Source organism: Gracilinanus agilis, chromosome 4 (genome assembly GCF_016433145.1).
Source record: "Gracilinanus agilis isolate LMUSP501 chromosome 4, AgileGrace, whole genome shotgun sequence".
Taxonomy (NCBI): domain Eukaryota; kingdom Metazoa; phylum Chordata; class Mammalia; order Didelphimorphia; family Didelphidae; genus Gracilinanus; species Gracilinanus agilis.
The window spans coordinates 163,460,645-163,474,053 of NC_058133.1; the positions used below are offsets into that span (position 1 = coordinate 163,460,645).

The following is a 13,409-nucleotide window of genomic DNA, read 5'->3' on the forward strand; positions in this document are numbered from 1 at the left end:
CTCCATTGCCAAGGAAACAGATATCTCCAGTATTGCTTGGAAATCAGTATGCTTAGTACATTTAGTAAAACCTGCCCTGAGCCATCATTTCCATTTGTTCAGAAGCCAGCTGTTATAAATTATAGTACTTATAAAGCCAAGCAGAGGAGAGATTTGCCAATCTGTTTCCTACCTCAGCTTTGTGAATCAGAACCATTTCTTCATCCAAAGATTGTTTTGTCCTTATGCCTTTGTCCATAAATCACGGTCTATGGGAAACTTCACTTGCCAAAAGTCCATTGATCCAGGGAGGACAACCCTTTTCTAGGGGTTAGGAGAATCAACATCCTCTTTTAAAGACTCTAATCTAGGACCTTTATCACATTGAGATAATTAACAAATAAGTGGCAATGTCCACCCAACACAATAGATTCTTTGTGGCTTTCAAACTACATAATAGGCATACACATAGCTTTGGGGTGTATCCACAGAATCAGGGCAGTATCCTGTACTATTCTTTGGAGACATTGTTCACAAAGAACACATAATTTCCCAAGTGCTCTGGGTTTAATTTCTATATAGCTAGCTTTATATCTCTGCTCTTCTTGTTTTTTTATTATCAATTTCCATCTTCTGACATTTTATCTATTCATAAACTACAAAATCATAGATTTGATTTTAGGTAGAAGACTTCAGAAGTCAAAACCAGTCCAATGTATGCCACCAAAGTAATCTCTGGTACAATATACCTAACTGGGCTTTCTTCCTATGTTCATCCCCATTCATGATATGATAAAACTTGATTAGTTAGGGAGGAGTGATCAAGAAAGACCATTAAAATGGGAGGAAAGATGAGTCAGATTCTCAGGCTAAGGTACAGAATAATAATAACTCAAAACATTACTCTTTAGCAAGAAGGTACCAGATAATTTAATTAAATTATTATCTATTGCCATAAACCATTGTCACAGGACCAAGTGGATCAATACTAGCTTATGACATTCAAAGGGATGATCACCTAAATATAGCAATGTACTGAGCTATATTTTTGTACCTAGTATTTGAAGAGGGAATAAATAGTTGAAGTTTTTAGATTATACATATTTAGTAAGTTGTTACTCTGACTCGTCTCTTGTCTTCCAAAAAGGATACTCTCCTTATAAATACTCCAACATGAACATGGACCCCTAAAATTCATATTTCCATTTACTCCCTTGATTCTGCATTGCTTTGATTCAATTTAATTCAACTCAACAAAAAAAAGTAGTTATGTAAATACTATACATCTGGGATTTTGGTAGGCCCAGGAGATTAAAAGACCAAAAATGACACTACCTTCTGTTAAGGGTTTATACTCTAAGAGCAGATGCATAGCATGTACATACAACTGTTATTATATTTACAAATGATAGGTCTGGATGATGTTCTTTGAGAAAATTTGAGAATGGAAAGATCACTTTCATTTGTGTGAAACATTTCCAGGGGGATATACCATCTGATGTAGGCCTTGAAGCATGAGAATTTCAATTAGCAAAAATAAGAATGATGCCTTCTTAGCAAGAAGAAAAGTCTGTGTGAATGCAGAATTGAGAGATCATATGGTACACAATCAGGGAACAGCTTATCCAATTTATCCAGAACACTGAATGCATTAAAGAAATAATGGAAAGATAGACTGGGGATGGACGTTGTTGAGGACCTTGGATATCAAGTTAATGAGGTCACAGCTGTTGTTCACAGTTTATCATACAATTTTGCTGTCACAATATACAGTGTTTTCCTGGTTCTGCTTACTTTACTCTGTTTTAATTCCTGTAAGTCTTTCTAGATTTTTCTGAGTTCCTCCTACTTGGCATTTCTTACATCACCATAGTATTCCATTACAATCTTATAACTCCTTTGGGAATAGGTACAAATTGCTCTACAGAAATCAGTTCACAATTCTCCCCCAACTCAATACTATTTTTTAAAATTAAAATTAATTTATTAATTATAATAGAATTGAATGTTTTGAATTCCTTCATTAAATGAAAATAATTTACACAATGGATCAAGTGATTATAGGAAAAATATTAATGGATACATATATATATATGTATATATATTGCTAGACTGGTCCATTAGTATCTCAATTTTCCCATTTAATTTCCCCTCCAAGTTTTGTCATTTTCCTTTTCTGTCATAATAGCTAATCTAATTGGCATGGAGTGTTACTTCAGGGTTGTTTTAATTTGCATTTTTCTAATTAATAGTGATTTTGTACATTTTTGTATGACTATACAAACCTTTAATTGCTTTGAGAATTACCTATTCATATCCTTTGACCATTTATCAGTTGGAGAATGATTTGTATTCTTATACATTTTGACTCATTTCTCTATAAATTTGAAAAATAGGGGGCAGCTGGGTAGCTCAGTGGATTGAGAGCCAGTCCTAGAGACAGGAGGTCCTAGGTTCAAATCCGGCCTCAGACACTTCCCAGCTGTGTGACCCTGGGCAAGTCACTTGACCCCCATTGCCTACCCTTACCACTCTTCCACCTATAAGTCAATACACAGAAGTTAAGGGTTTAAAATTAAAAAAAAATTTGAAAAATGAAGCCTTTGTTAGAGTGACTAATAAAAATCTTTTTCATCATTATGATTACCATGTGTTACTCTCTATCCTATTTGTCCTTTTTAATTTCTGACCACTACATTTCCCAATTTACCCTCTTTCAATTAGCCACACCTTCTTTTCTTATTCCCTTCCCATCCTACTTTCCTGTAGGGTAAGATAGATTTCTATATCCAGATGAGTGTGTATGCTCTTCCCTCATTGAGCCAAAGGTGATGAGAGTAAGGTTCCCAAACTTTCCTCCCCATCTTCCCCATCTTCCTCTCTACAGTAAAGACTTTCATGCCCCTTTTATATGAGATAATTTACCCCATTCTATTTCCCTTTCCCCTTTCTCCCAGAGCATTCCTCTTTCTCATGTCTTAATTTAATTTAATTCTTTAGATATCATTCCATCATAGTCAACTCATGCTGTTGCCCTCGGTCTATGTATACTACTTCTAATTCCCCAAATAATGATAAAGTTCTTTGTAGTTACAAGAATCATCTTCATAAGAACTACAGAGGTGGAAACACAGAAGAAAAACAACAAGGGTTGATGCAGACATGATTTGGGATGTAGACTCTAAATGACCACCCCAGTGCAACTATCAATAATTTGGAAATAGTTCTTGATCAATGGTACATGTTAAAACCAGTGAAAATGCCGTCGGCTACAGGCTGGGGGTGGTAGGGAGGTGGAAGGGAGAGTAAGAACATGAATCATGTAACCATGGAAAATTTTTCTAAAAAATAAAAATTTAAACAAACAAACAAAAAAATCATCTTCACAGGTGTTATTAAATACAAACCTATAGCATTATAGGATAATTTCTGACTCCTCTGTGTTATGTCTAGAACCTCAATAGGGATATAGCAGATCCTTTCTCTAGGAGCCAAGAGTTATGTGTAAAAGTGGGTATTGAGAAGTTAAATGTTCTCCACATCCCTTGAAGCCTACAAGTTATTTCTCTGATTGAATTAATGGAGAGAGTCTGTTAAAGGAAGCGAGCTAGACCAAAGGCAAAGCTCAGGACTCCCCACTTTTCCTTCCTGTCCTCAAGATGTTCCTCTTCAGGAGTTTTAATGGAACTATCATACTTGCTCCAACCTCTGCAGTGAATCCAATTTCAAGCTGGTTTGATCATTTTTAGGTGCGCACCTCGGGTATAATTCAGGCCTCAATTTAGCTGAACAAAGCTCCTGTGTAATATCACTCTGTTCCAAGAACTTTTTAAAATAATCTAAAGCCTTTGAATTAGATTTATTGTTTCAGCATCTTATCATTTACTTTAGTTGGGGCCAGGCGCTTCAAGTGATTAAGTCAATCAACTCCATCCTTATATCAAAATATCATGAGGCATCAGAATAGAGCTTAATTGAGACATAAAATTAGGAAGATGGAGGCATGACACTATCTAGGATGGTGACCCAAAAAAGGAAGTGAACTTTATACATAGAGATAGTAGTGGAGAGAAAAGGGTGGGGCAAAACAGCTTGGCTCCATACATACCCAAATCTTCAAAGAAATAATTTTTGTGGTGACAAAAAGCTGGGGGGCGGGCAGAAGAAGTCCATTGATTGGAGATTAGATAAACAAACTGTGATATATGAATATAGGGCAATATTTAAAAACTTACAAAGATGAAAAATTCAGAGAAGTATGAGATGACATGTTAACTGATTAATAGTTAAGTAGGACCAGGAAAACACTATACACAATGGCTATAATAATGTGAATGGAAAGAACAAAATCTTGAAAATGAGTTCTGAATAAATATGATGATTCATTTTAGTCCTTGGGAAGTTAAGACAATGTAGCTCTCTTTTATTTTTGCAAAATTGGATGACTGTGGATGTAGAATATTGAATATCCTCTTAGAAATAATTGATATGATTATTGGTTTTTCTGCCCTGATTTTTTTCTTTATTTATTAGATCTATATTGCAAAGGTTATGTACTTGGGTAATGGAAAAAGTATACATATTTGAAATAGAAGATGATAGTAAATGAGTATATATATATATATATATATATACACATACACATACATACACACAAGCACACATATACATATATACACATACATATATGTGGAGAGAGAGAGAGAGAGAGAGAGAGAGAAAAGGAGCGAATACTCTAGAATTTCCATACCATCCTACACAAATATTGACACATTAGCTTCTCAGAGTTAGACTATCTACATTTCCACCTTAGCATTCTAATGGTACCACTGAGGCATTATACAAGTCTCTTTCTTTAATATTATTGATTCCAGTCCTTTTACTGATACATCCTCTCCTCTATTAATCTCCAATGCTTAGTATTCCAAAAAGTAGCAAATGTAATTCAATTACTTTCATGATCAGAAAAGCAAATTTAATTAAATATTTATCATTGTTGTTCTTTTAGTTCTTTAGTCTTTTGGTCATGTACTCTTTATAATTTCATGGACCATATGGTCCATGGGGTTTTCTTGGTAAAGATACTGGAATGTTTTGATATTTCCTTCTTCAGTGGATTAAGGCAGAATTTGAGTGCTCATACAGCTGGTGAGGTTGGATTTGAACGCAGGTCCTGCAGGATTCCAGCCCCAGTTCTATCTCCTGAGCCACCTAGCTGTCTAAACATTAATTAAGCATTTGTAAGGTAGAAGGTACAGGCTTTGGCTCTAAAGGCATCTAGGTGGTGCAGTAGAAAGGACACTGGGTATAGAGTAAAAAAGACATATGTTAAAATTTGACCCAGATACTGTGTGACCCTAAGTAATATATTTAACCACTTTGCCTCAGTTTATTCATTTATAAAATAGAGATAATAATATCATCTACTTCAGAAGGTTGTTGTAAGGATCAAATAATAAAAGAATTGTGAAGCATCTAGCATAGTGCTGGTGCAGATTAAGCACTATGTAAATGTTTTAGTATTATTAGTTGTATCTACAGTGTACAAAGTTCAGAACTTGGTACTATGGACAACTAGTAAAAGAACTAGTATATAGTAGATGGAGCACTACACCTAGAGTCAGGAAAATGTTAGTTCATATTGTAACATGCATAATCATAATTGGGGTGAACTGCCTCACAGAATTCCACAATACCCCCCAGAAATCCAGGAGAGGGGGCAGTTGGGGCAATTAACAATGTGGGTATAAAAAGCAGGAAACCCAAATTGGCAAACTCATTCTTTGGGGGAGCTGGGTGGCTTGAAAGGGGTAGGAATTACTTCTCAGCTAGCTCATGTCTAACCTCAGGGAGCAGGGTGTTTGCTGAATACTCATACTGACTATAATCAGGCTCTGAGCACTGTGATAATACTTTATAAGCAGTATCCCAGCCAATCTCTAAACAATACATATCTACAATCAAGACCACCTTCACCATCTTGAACTTGGTAATATTAGATTTAAGAGAAAGTTTAGATTATGAGGGATGTAGGGGAAATAGTTTTAATAAGAGGCATTCCCCTTTAGGGGGGATTGCTATTTCTGACAGTTTTCCTGAAGATATTAGTTAGTTTTATCTCACCCTCAATCCTAGAATTTATCCCTCCTTCTCTGTTTCCCTGAATTAATAAATCCCTTCCCTTGTTAAGATTGTGAGGTGTGAGGTATTGTATTTTCAGGCATTACAAACCCAATTCATACATTACCTAAGCCAAATATCCATCCAGACAGACTCTGAGTATAGCTGTAATCAAGGCAGTTGTTTGAAGACATCCTGAGCACTTGATCTATCTTGGGCTTAAGGAATAAACTTCCAACAGTGGAAATTGCTAATTTCTGTAGGATTATTCCCTTTCTGTCCAGGAATAGAGGCTATTGACTGGAAGAAAGGGATAGCTAGTCAAAATAGCCTCTATTCCTGGACAGAAAGGGATTCTGCTATAACAATTATCAGGAGTAGCAACTGTCAAGGAGGGGCAGGAGAAAGAATTCCATCCACTCACTCCTCTCCCCCTGTTAGTGTTTGCAACTTGGGCCTTGAATCCTGCTGTGACACTATTGCTAACTGGACCCATTTTTACAAAATCCAACTTCAGATACTAATTTTATGACCCTGGGCAAGTCATTTAATTTCTGTTTGCTTCTGTTTCTTCAACTGTAAAATATAGATAATAATAATTCCTGTCTTGCAAGATTATTGTGAGGACCAAATGAGATTATATTTGTAAAAAGCACCTGGCATTTAGTATGTAGATGCCAATTCTCTTCCTCAAGGAAGGATATACAAATAAATTGGGCCAGGTCCCTGGCTTTCTGAAGAAATAATCAAAGGAGATTAAGTAAGTACACAATTTTAATACAAATAAGATAGAATAAATGTTCCAGTCACAAAGTGTGTTGTGAAGTCTAGAGATGAGAAAACTATTATCAACTAAAGGTAATTAGAGAGGGAATCATGTAGAAATTGAAATGTGTTTGAGCTAAGGCTTAATGGACAAATGGGAAGGGCTCTCAGAAGGAAACAGTGCACAAATAAAGGAGTAACAAAATGAGAAAGAAAACTAGCCACATTCAGAGGAAGAACTTCTGGAGGAGAAACACAGAAGAAAAACAACTGCTTGAACACATGGGCTGATGGGGATATTATTGGGGATATAGACACTAAACAATAACTCTATTCCAACTATCAATAATATGGAATTAGGTCTTGATCAATGATACAAGTAAAACCCAGTGGAATTGTGCTAAGGGGGGTTAGGAAGGTTTGGGGGAGAGGGAAAGAACATGAAATATGTAACTAGGGGAAAATATTCAAAATAAAAAAAACACAAACAAAAAAATACAATGTTTGTATTGAATGTTCACTCTTGTTCTTGGTCTTACCTTCCTTGGATCTGGAGACCTAATAATAAGAAAACCCAATGTTGAACAATTAAACATCCAAGCAAGTCCCTGGGAGAAGAATGTTTGTTTCTTTTTCCTTTGGAAAAGTAGCTATCAGGGGAAAAAATCCCAGTAAAAACAATCTTCTAAATCTTGCAATTACCAACTTATTGCTATAACCTTCCACTGCCTGTGTGCTATAAAAATAATGAAGTTTCATGGAAGAAGGAGAAAATGAAATACTTACCTGGGCTCTGTACTTAAAATGAAACTTGGATCAGAAAAAAATTATTGTATCAAGGCATCAGGTATAAAAAGATTTGGGATGACACAGATGAGATTGGGTGAAAACTCTTGGAAGCCATGTCCTAGGGTTATTTTGGGTAACTATGTGGTTAGGAACTATATTCAACCATAGGATATCAGGACTCAGAGAAATCATCTAGTTAGGTGAAAAAAGGCTCTCTGAGCCATCTCCAATATCCTATCACTAATATTAGTCCTCCATGACAGAATGTGTATGACACAGCTACTTGCTCTGCTTAACAATAATAGGGAGCAGTTACAAAATGCCTTAAATTTTGTGAACATTACAAATATTATCTTATTTGATCCTCAAAACAATTTTGGAAGGTAGCTACAGGTGCTTAGCAATTTAATCCTTCTATATTGTTTGTAAAAGCAAGGTTCTTAACCGTTTTGTGTCATGGATGCATTTGCAAGTCTATAGATCCTCTTCTAATAATAATATATTCAAATGCACAAAATAAAATACATAGGGCTTAATTTGTAAAAAATTATTTATTTTTTACATTCATTTAAAAAATGATTTCTGAGTTCTTTCCCAACTGCTATTCTACCACCCATGAAGAAGGCAAGAAACATGATATCAATTATCCATTTGGAATAATGAAAAAATTATTTCTGTATTATCCATGTTACAAAAACAAAGCAAGAAAAATAAATGAAAAAATATGCTTTAATCTGCACTCAGATACCATCAGTTCTCATTTTAAAGGTGGATGGCATATTTCATCATATGTCCTTTGGAATTGCCTTGGATCAGAATATTGAAGTAACTTATTGTACAAAATTGCTGTTATTGTGTATGATATTCTCCTGGTTCTACTCTCTCCATTCTACTTCAATTCATGTAAGTCTTCTTAGGTTTCTTGGAGAATATCCCATTTATCATTTCTTAGAACACAATAATATTCCATTTAAATAATATATTAATTACAATTTGTTCTTTAATCTCCAAGTGATGAGCATCCCCTCAATTTCCAGATCTTTGCCACCACCAAAAGGGCTGCTATAAATATTTTTGTATAAATAGTCCCTCTTGTTTTCTTTTGATACCTCTGAGATATAGAACAAGTACTGGTATTTTTAGGTCCAAAAATATGCACAATTTTATGGTCATTTAGGCATAGTTCCAAATTATTTTCCAGAAGGGTTGGGCCAATTCACCACTCTACAGTGTTTTAATGTCCCAATTTCTCCACATCTCGCCCAACATTTGTCATTTTCCTTTTCTGACATATAAGCCCATCTTATAGGTACAAGATGGTACCTCAGAGTTGTTTTGATTTGCATTTCTTGAATCAATAGTGATTTAGAACACTTTTAAAATGTGACTACATATAGTTTTGATTTCTTCTGAAAACTGTCTATTGGTATCCCTTGATCACATTTCAATTGGGGAAATGACTTATATGGTCTGAAAAAGATGAATTTTTTGTTTCTGCTTTCCTGCATTTGTTTGTGAGGTTTTTATGCCCTGATACATGGACAGTGCCATGAACAGCTAAGAAAAAGTATCCTCCTTTCTATTCCATTCAGTTTTCCCCAGAAGTCTATCTTCTCTAACTTTTCTAAAATCCTATTCATCTCCTTAAATTCTTTCTTATTTATTTTATGGTTTCATATGTCTAGTTCTGAGAAGAGAGAGTTGAAATCCCCCCCAATATAATTTTAGTTTATTTCCTCCTGTAACTCATTTAACTTTTCCTTTAAGAATTTGGTTGCTTTTGCTTTAGATGCATATATGTTTATTATCAATATTACTTCATTTTCTATGCTGTATTTTAAGCAAAATGTAGTTTCCCTGCTTATCTCTTTAATTAGGTTTACTTTTGCTTTTGCTTTGTGAGATCATAGTTGTTACCATTGCCTTTTTAACTTCATCTGAAGCATAATATTTCTGCTCCAGCCCCTTATTCTTACTCTGTTGTCTCTTTGTTTCAAATCTTAAATTTAAACAACAAATTGCATTTATTGCTTGTTTTGGATTCTGATTTCTAATCCATGCTGCTTTCTGCATTCATTTTATAGGTTAGTTCATCACATTCACAATTATGATTATATTTCAGTTTATCCCACTTTCCTGTTTATCCTTTTCTCTTTATCTTTGTCCCTTCTCAAAAGTCTGTTTTGCTTCTACCCAGTGCCTCTCTTAATCCACTCTCTCTTTTATCACCATCCTCCCTTCTCTTAATCCCTTACCTCCTAATTCCCTGTTGGGTAAGATATATTTCTATACTCAAATGAGTGTATATGTAATCTTTGTGGGCTTCTTTTGTGTGTGCCATTCTCATATTTGCCAATGACCAAAGTGATAGTTCTTTCAGTTTAAAGCTAAGAAAATATTAATTTCAAGAAGAATTGGGTGCCTTGTTTCCTGAACCATCTTCTTGTGAGCACATATTCTTTTGTACAAACTGAGGATTCAGTGAATTCTTCATCCATGGCTTTGAGTCTTTCATCAAGCTCTCTCTACATGCCAGCACTTCCTGATCAATGTTATGAAACATAGCTGGATATTTTTCAGGATTATCAAGGAAACTGACCATACCTTTTGATTAATACTTGCAAAAATTTCACCATCTATCATGTGAAGGACATACTTTTCAGCCTTCTGAGCTTTGGACAACTGTACATGCCGTGCCAAATCTTATAATGACAATGTAAAAAAAATGTCATTTTTAGCTTTTGAATATTCATATAGAGAAAAAACACTGCTTAACCAGGACAATATTGTTATTTCTAGTGAAAGTTTCATTGTTTGCTAACCATATTTCAGGGTTATTGATTAAATAAACTTGTGCTAATTCACAGTAAGCAATGCTAATGGGCTTAATGAATCTACCAATAATCTGAGATGTGTGTTTTGGCAGCTATTGAACTTTTTCCAGTAGTATCAAAATTTTTTTCCCATTTTTCTTCTCCTTTTCCTTTTCTTCCAATGTATTTCTTTCCCACTCCTTAGTTTTATTTTTTTTTAGATGATCCCACCATAATCATTTCACTCTCATGCTCTCTATCTATGTAGACACCATCTAACTGCACTAATAATAATGAGGTTCTTTGGTGTTACAAGTATCATCATATGATATAGAAATGTAAACAATTTAAACATTTTAGATCCTTAGGATGCCTCTTTCATGTTTACCTTTTTGTATTTTTCTTAAATCATAGGTTTGAATGTGAAATTTTCTATTCTGCTCTGCTTTTTTCATCAGGAATGTTTGAGAGTCCTCTATTTCATTAAATATAAATTTTCTCCCTGAAGTATTATACTTAATTTTGCTAGATAGGTCATTCTGGCTTGTAATCCTAGCTCCTTTCCCTTCTGGAATATCATATTTCAAGCAATTTTCTCCTTTAACATGGAAGTTTCCAAATCTTGTGTGATTCTGACTGGCTTCATAATAATTTGAATTGTTTTTTTTTTCTGACATTTTGCAATATTTTGCCCTTGACACTGGAACTCTGGAACTTGGTTATAATATATCTAGAAGTTTTCATTTTGGCATCTCTTCCAGGATGCAAATGATAGATTCTTTCAATTTCAATTTTACTGTTTGGATTTAAGATATCAGAGAAGTTTTCCATTATCATTTATTGAAATAAAATATCTAGGGTCTTTTATTTTGATAATGACTTTCAGGAGGAGTGATACGTTTTAAATGAACTCTCCTTGCTCTATTTTCTAGGCCAGTTGCTTTTCTTTTGAGATATTTCATAGTTTTTTTCTATTAAAATAATTTTGACATTTTATTATTTCGTGATATCTTATGTAGTCATTAACTTTCATTGGCTAAATTCAAAAAATTTAAAGTAATTGTTTTCTTCATTGAGCTTTTGCATGCCTTTTCCCATTTGGTCAGTTTTGCTTTTTAACAATATTTTTTCAGTAAATTTTTGTGCCATTTGTACCAATTTGTGCCAACTTTTGTGTCAAATTTTGCCATTTGACCAATTCCGTTTTCTAAGGTGTAATTTCTGTCAGTATTTTTGTCTCTTTTATGAAGTTGTTTTCTTTCTTTTCATGATTTTCTTGTATAATTCTCATTTATTTTCTCTATTAGTCCTTTATTTCTCTTATTTGATTTTTAAAATTCTTTTATGAATTCTTGTTGGACTTGTGTCCTATTTACTTTTTTTCTTTGAGACTTTATTTTTAGCTGTTTTGATATCTTTGACTTTTGAATATTTGTCTTCATCTTCCTTGTAGTAGGTTTTTATAGTCAAGATTTTTATGCTATTTGCTTCTGCTCCTAAGATTGGGGTTGGGCACTGTCCCAAGATTCAGGTATTTATGCTGCTATTTTCAGAGCTACTTCTAGGGTTCTATAAGTTTTTGGTGTTTCCAAGGTGGTTTGTTCCAAGGGACAGTGTGATTACTGCTGTCCTTGTCTATGCAGTTCTTTCCCCAGAAAAGGACCTTGCTCTCCTGAAGCTCAAGTATTAATGCTCCTCTTCACCCTGGAATTGTGATCATATCCTTTGTTACTTTGGGAGTGACCACAGGCATACTTCTCAGTGCTGGAACTATGAACAAAGCCCCTGTTCTCCTTTAGCCACAAGGGCTAATGCTCTTCTTTACCCAGGAACTGCAACTCAGAACTGTGTATAAGCAATGCAATAAGGTCATATTTTTAGTGCCAGCAAAAGGTCCCTTTAGGTCTCTTTCTCACAAATTTTCTAGCTCCTTTATCATCTCTGGGCTGAGAGCTCCTGAAACTGCTAATTTCACTGTTGCAGCCATCTCCAACACCAGCTGCTAGTGCTGCTACTGCATATACTCTGGACTGGCCTCCACTCTGGATCATACCCCACTCCTGCCAACCAACTGAGTTGTCTTGAGAAGGAAAAACGTCTCACTCTGACCGTTTATTGCCTTGGCCACTCCAGAATTCATTTTGAGACTTTATTATAAAACTTTAAAGAGAAGTATTGAGTGAATTCAGATGTATTCCTGCCTCTACTCTGACATCCTGGCTCCCATAAAATACATAGGATTATAAAATAATCCAATTATATCAAAATGAATGTATGATTCATTTTTATTCATGCAATTTCATGAACCCCCTAAAGCCAGGTAAAAAATCCCTGCTTAAGATATGTTATTATTTGAGGTAGGTAGTACAAGTATTATTATTTCAATATTACTGAACAGAAAACAGAAGCTTAGAGATATTAAATAACTTACCAAAAGTCACACAGGTAGTTAGTAGTAGAGCATAAATCTGACCATAGGTCTCCCCAAATCTAAGGCCTATGCTTTTCCCACTATATCACACTGTCTCTTATTTTAATTGAGGAAATTAAGACTTAATTGAGGAAATTAAGGAAGATGAAGTAACTTGACAAAGACCTAATAGGAGGTAGAGATATAAATAAAAACACAAATTTTCTGATCTCAAAGAATTCACTTTTTAAAGATGGGAAGAATATGTAAACAATGTGTACATAAGATATGTACCAATTATGTTGGAGATAATAAGCAAAAAACTAAGGGGAATCAGGAAAGGCTATTAAAAGAAAGTGATAGTTTAGCAGAGACTTGGAGAAAGCCAAGGAATCCAAGAGGGAGAGATGTAAGGAGGGAGAGTTATGTAGACATAGAAGACAGTGAAAAATGTGTCATGAAAACTAGTATCCCCGTTAGCTTATATGGAAGGAAATAAGGAAGATGGGAAAGGTGGGAAGAAAACAGGTTAA

General features: G+C 34.6%; 1 pseudogene; it reads right to left on the reverse strand.

Annotated features, from left to right (window-relative positions):
• Positions 1–10,057: 10,057 nt before the first annotated feature.
• LOC123246058 lies at positions 10,058–12,517 on the reverse strand (annotated as a pseudogene).
• Between the last annotated feature and the right edge of the window lie 892 nt (positions 12,518–13,409).